Here is a 6,304-nt window from a genome sequence, read left to right on the forward strand (position 1 = left end):
AATTAATCCTTGACTCCCAGCGATTCCCCGCCATTGCGTTGTACGATGATTGAATACAGGGTGTCCCAAAATTCGTGAACTTCCCGAAAGGGGGTGGTTCCTGAGACCATTTGAAGCGACATTTTCCTTTGCAAAAATGTTATCCGCTGCTTTGTTTAGGAATTATTAACGAAAAACACGGACCAATCAGAGCGCGACCTAGACGCGAGTTGCCACAGTCGGCCAATAGACAGTTGGCGTGCCGGGCCGACTGTGGCAACTCGTGTCTAGGTCGCGCTCTGATTGGTCCGTGTTTTTCGTTAATAATTCCTAAACAAAGCAGCGGATAACATTTTTGCAAAGGAAAATGTCGCTTCAAATGGTCTCAGGAACCACCCCCTTTCGGGAAGTTCACGAATTTTGGGACACCCTGTATATCTCGTAACTAGACTGCGGATCTTTATGGAAAATAAGAATTGTCTACCTCAACTGCAGAAAGTGCAGGTAAGTATAAACTTATTTCCTTTCGTAATAGGTGTCCAACAGCTTTGTATTTCTCTAAAGGAAATATCATTTGTACTATCCCAAATTGAAGAATTGCTTGATATTATCAATGTTTCATTAGAACGTTGTCTAGTACAAGATTACCGCTGGCTCAGGGGCAATTACCGCTCTGATTCGCACTTGTGTGTTCACATTGGTAACACAAGAACACTTATCGCGAACTCTTAGAAGGACCAAGGTTCAAAAGTTCAAAGTAAAGGTTCAAAAGAAAAGTTCATAGTAAAGGTTCATAGTAGAAGTTCATAATAAAAGTTTATAATAAACGTTCATAAGAAAAGTCCATAGAAAGTTCATAGAAAAGTTCATAGAAGAAGTTTATTGTAAACTTCATAAGAATAGTCCATAGAAAAGTTCATAGGAGAAGTTTATTGTAAAACTCCATAAGAAAAATCCATAGAAAAGTTCATAGAAGAAGTTTATTGTAAACTTCATACCAAGAGTCCATAGAAAAAAGTCCACGTTATACTAGTCAATAAACGCTAACGTCTTAGTACGACAGTAATGGTGTTTTAGACTTATTTAAATTGAAATATCTCCTGAACGAATGTCCAGTTGCATCGATTGATGTATTAAAAAATACCTCCATTCCATTTAAAAAAATATCGATGGCCTTGAAATCTCATAAAAAAATGACATCGAAAATTTTTTCCCTTACATCGTTACATGTGGCTCTTCAAACAGTGTAACCTTGCACTAAGAAGTTTTTTTGTACAACGAAAAGTAACTTAGATATTTAGGTGTTCTGTTTCATCGAACTCACCCTGTATAAAATATTATATATATATATAGTATGATATAAAATATTAAAACTATTTAAGATTGCATTATATTATAATGTAGTGAGATCAGTCGACGTGAGTAACAAGAGTAGAGTCTATAATTGATGCAAATTTGAAAACAGCGATTTCGCGGATTACAGAATACTATATCCACCTAGCGGCGAGTCCAGAACTAAAAAGAGCATTTCCCGTATACTAGGTAACCTGTTGTGCATCGGTACACGAAGGGTTGCAGTAGCTCAGGCGCTGGCGTAGTTCAATTGTTCCTCTGCAGGTGGCAGCAGCAATCGGTCATTAATTAAATTAATGTTAGATTCAGAGAGTATATGAGAGTGCTCACGCCCGGGTTTTGGCCGTGCCCATATAGTGCTGCCCCCTAGTCTAGTACTTAGCCTGGATCAGCTCCTACATCATCTTTAGCATGGACAAGATCCTACATCATCTTTAGCATGGACAAGATCCTACATCATCTTTAGCCTAGAACAGATCCTACATCATCTTTAGCCTGGATCAGATCCTACATCATCTTTAGCCTGGATCAGATCCTACATCATCTTTAGCCTAGAACAGATCCTACATCATCTTTAGCCTGGATCAGATCCTACATCATCTTTAGACTGGATCAGATCGTACATCATCATTGGCCAGGATTAGGACATACAGTTTATATTGTTTTATATCAAATATGTAACTAATATACAAATCTCTAATAATATAAATTATATTCATAGAAGTATTTTAATTTTTCCCGAGCCTTTGTTGCAAACTCTAGTTTTAAAAAATAGAAAAGCCGGAAGATTTCGAAGAAACACAGATTTTATATCGAAGTTTAAAAGCCACCATCTTGGAAATTAATTTAATGATGAAATACTTACTGTCATCAATACTGTCTCCAATTTTTTTCATATTTTTAGGCACAGTTATTATTAATTAAACCAAATTGAAAACCAATTTTTTCTACGAAAATTTAGAAGAATAACTTTAGGGTTACCCTGAAATTTTCAGAATATGTTTAATTGACACAAATCTATAAAACGTATTTTTTAAATTTTAAGTATACAGGGTGATTCACGCAATTGTTACAAGTCATAACTCGGTTATTATTGCATTTACAAAAAAATGCAAAAGGAGAAAGATAAATGGTTCGAAGAAAACTACATCTGTAGGTCTTTAACTTTTTTTGGATGCAGCAGTGCATGTGCAATTAACAATTGCATCATTTCTTTATATAGAAATGCATATTGTTTTTTACACAGATCGATTCTTCTGTTCATTCTACGTAAAAAATGATTGGGGTACACATGGCAAAAAATTATTAGATCTCGAGATATTTTCAAAAAATGTCTTTATTGAAGAAGATGCTCAAACGCTTCTCCATTACATTCTAATATTCTATATTAGTTATTTTGTTTTCTGGTTCGAAAAAAACGTCGACGTTACAAACTTGAAAGGGTGGTTTCTCAAGATAAAAGTCTGCTCTATCGCGTGGTATAGTTCGATTTTCCGCTGGACCCTAATTTTTTGAGATAAATTGAAAAATATCCTCAAAAATTGGTGCAAAAGTAGTGTCTCTCCGTCTTTAATCATTGTTTAAACATGTTTAAACAATCATAATGTATTAATATGGATATCACTGTATTCGGGAAAGTCTACAGAATCTTTTGCTGTAAAGAACAATTCAATATCTTTTATAATAACCACAATATTTGTTTAAAGTTGAAAAATATGTTTTTTTTCAAAGCCATGTTTTTCAAAAACTGTGCGTATAGGAGAAAAATTAAGGACAGATTCGGAATCAGCGCAAAAAACTCTATAAGAAGGACCCAACAGTATATTGAAAACAAATTTGGTGTTGGACAGTGTAATCGGTTCTCCAGAACCGTTAGGCCTGTTGCACAGTCGAGCGCAATTTTCCGGTCTCAAATACGTTCTAAAATTCTAAAAAAAATGTTACATATTTTGGATCCTAAGACGCATTTTATAGAATTTTTTCAGATTTTTTGGTTGCAAACTGTAGTCGTAAACAATGAAAAACCCCCAAAAATCGGAAAAATGCAGATTTCTAGAAAATATGAAAACATGCTATTCTACTGTTTGGTTCCTTGATAAAGTACTACAGCAGGCAGTGTCGTCAAGTTTTTTCAGATTTTTTTTATTGTGGGACATCATTGTCAAAATTTTTTCGACGTTTCTGCTGTGAGGACGAAAGTTATACTTACTGATTTTACCGCGGGTGTATATTAAGTAATTTTTAACGTTATTACATTTTACATTATTATTACATGTTATTATACATTACAAAATGCAATTGTTTGACCTAAGAAATGCGATTTAATAGAAAGAAGAATTGTGTTCTGTGCGATATATGTACATACTGTGACTCGCAAAAATTTTCGGACGCTCTAAAAATGATAACTTCTTTAATATTGTACTATACGATTTGAACTTTTTGGGAAGCTAGAACAATTAGTTTAGTACAGGATGTGAAAATAATTTTTTCAAAAATAGCAACTGATCGGAATTGTAGAAAAAATGAGAGACACTTGGGGAAACTAAAACACCTGGCAGAAGACTGTGAAGGGGTAGAAAAAATTAACATAAGTATAGAAAAGATAGTACAGGAGAAAAGAGTGGGAGAAATTGTAGAATGGGTTAGGAGTATAGAGAAAAAAGGAAAGAATTAATCACAAGAGATAATCAAGAGAGAGGCGGGATTAGCGGGGAGACATTGGGATTGGGATAGATCAACATAGACAATAAGGTATTTGATGTGGCATGCGATATGGATGGATGGGTGGAGGAACGGATGAATGGATAAATAGAGGGATGAATGGCTTCGAGAATTATAATCCAAGTCCAATTTCTGGGCCACGAGGCTGAAATAAATAAATAAATACGTATTTACTTACTTACTAAAAGTTGCATTTTACAACATCTTTATATGGGCCTACATTGAAAATTTAAAAAATACGTTTTATAGATATGTGTCAATTAAACATATTCTGAAAATTTCGTCAAAATCGGTCAACGTTGCAATAAGCTACAAACGTTTTAATATAAAATAATAATTCTTAAAAAATATTGTGTTATTTTACATCGATATACCCGACCCGACCCGTATCATGTTACAATGTTTCACTCCACTCCGCGGCAACCGAAGCCCTCGAGCTTCACTTCCCTTTTTTCCGTTCGTCATCATAGAATAGTGTTTCCTGAAAATAATGTCTCTGGCCAGACTCGAGTTTTCGACATTTATAGCAAGCTTGCTATAATCGTATTTTATTTGTCAAAATTTAGTTTTTCATTTAAAATATTTTGTTGTTAAAACTCATTAATAGTTTTAAATAGTACTTGAAATATTTAAAATGATACTGAAATATTGGAATATTACAATTTGGAATGAAGGTTCTAGCCGGACGAGGTAGTCCTTCGAATTATTAAAACAGCCGTTGCGCCATTCAATTTTCGGTCAATTTTTCCTATTTACTTGCATTAATTTAATCATATAACTGCATTTAATTGAAATTGATATTTGAGATTTTTTCCCGATTTTTTGGTTCAAAATGTTAATTACACAAACTGAAAAACACGCAAAAATTAGACAAATGCAGATTTTTTAGAGAAACTGAAAAATAGCATTGATCATATTTTTAGACTAGCAACATACCAGAACTTTTTTAACGACAGCGCGTAAACGACAAAGAGGGACTTTTCAATGACTCCAAGAAAAATGAAAAACTTAATGACTCCGAGAAAAATAAAGAACTTAATGACTCTGAAGAAAATGAAAAATTGAATGACTCCAAGAAAAATGGAAACTTCAATGACTCTATGAAAAAACTTAACGACACTGAAGAAAATGAAAAATTTAATAACTCCAAGAAAAATGGAAAACTTAATGACTCCGAGAAAAATAAAGAACTTACTGACTCTGAGGAAAATGAAAAATTTAATAACTCTCAGTTAATAAGCTGTCTTCAATGCCTCTTAAAAATGCAATTAATCATGTAGGGATTGATCAGGTGTTTCTCGCTATATTAAAAAATATTTACAAATCCTTTGACAAATTCTGCTTTGTGGCGTCAGGATACTGCTTTCCATCACAGTTTGTATAGTATACATATATTATTTCTCCTCTTTGTTTCTAGATAAAATTTTATTATGATCCTCCATTAGTTTAACGCCCCGTTCAGCGGTATCATTGACCACCTTCAGTCCATGTTTCAGTCAGACTACTTATTATTCATAATAACTTCTTTTTCCGATATTAGAACTATTCTTACCACGTTTTTATTAGCTCGCTTTCTTGTTCTTTTGTAGATTGGAGCGTATTAATGAATTTATTTATATGTAATATCTCTGCCAGTTATGTATATATGAAAAAACTCTTCAAACAAAAGTTGTAGTATATAAGGAGGTGGATATAGTATCAAAGGAAAAAAATTTGTTCAAAGTCATTATATTAAGTTTTCAAGGTCACGGATGTTTTTTCTATCAACAACTGTTTATGCTATATATGGATCCTTAAAGAGAAAAAAGACAAATTCAACGATATATCATAACGTCTATTTATGTCAAGATTTAAAACATTCCCATTTTCCATTAAAAACTCATTTTCCCATTATTCAAACGGCCCCAAAATTTTTCCAGACCATTTTCTCAACATTTGTCACAATTCTGGTTTACGGGACCAAAAAAATTTCATGGTCGAAAAATAAGGTCCACCCTAATGTTGCATATACGTAAATTACGAGAAGCAGTAAAGAGTGCTTAACGTCGAAGAAGAAAATCCGGGTAACTAAAACTTAATATGTACTACATTCCACGTTATTAGAATAATTGTAGTTTAATTATGATACATTTTATATCAACATTTTTTATTTACACCTGCTAGAAACGCCACTGTCTCGGAAGGAAATGGACATTCGAGAGAAGCAATGAAATTAGAGCATCATTGCGAAAAAAGATGAGTTTGCAATAAC

The sequence above is a fragment of the Lasioglossum baleicum genome, chromosome 17 (genome assembly GCF_051020765.1).
Source record: "Lasioglossum baleicum chromosome 17, iyLasBale1, whole genome shotgun sequence".
NCBI lineage: Eukaryota > Metazoa > Arthropoda > Insecta > Hymenoptera > Halictidae > Lasioglossum > Lasioglossum baleicum.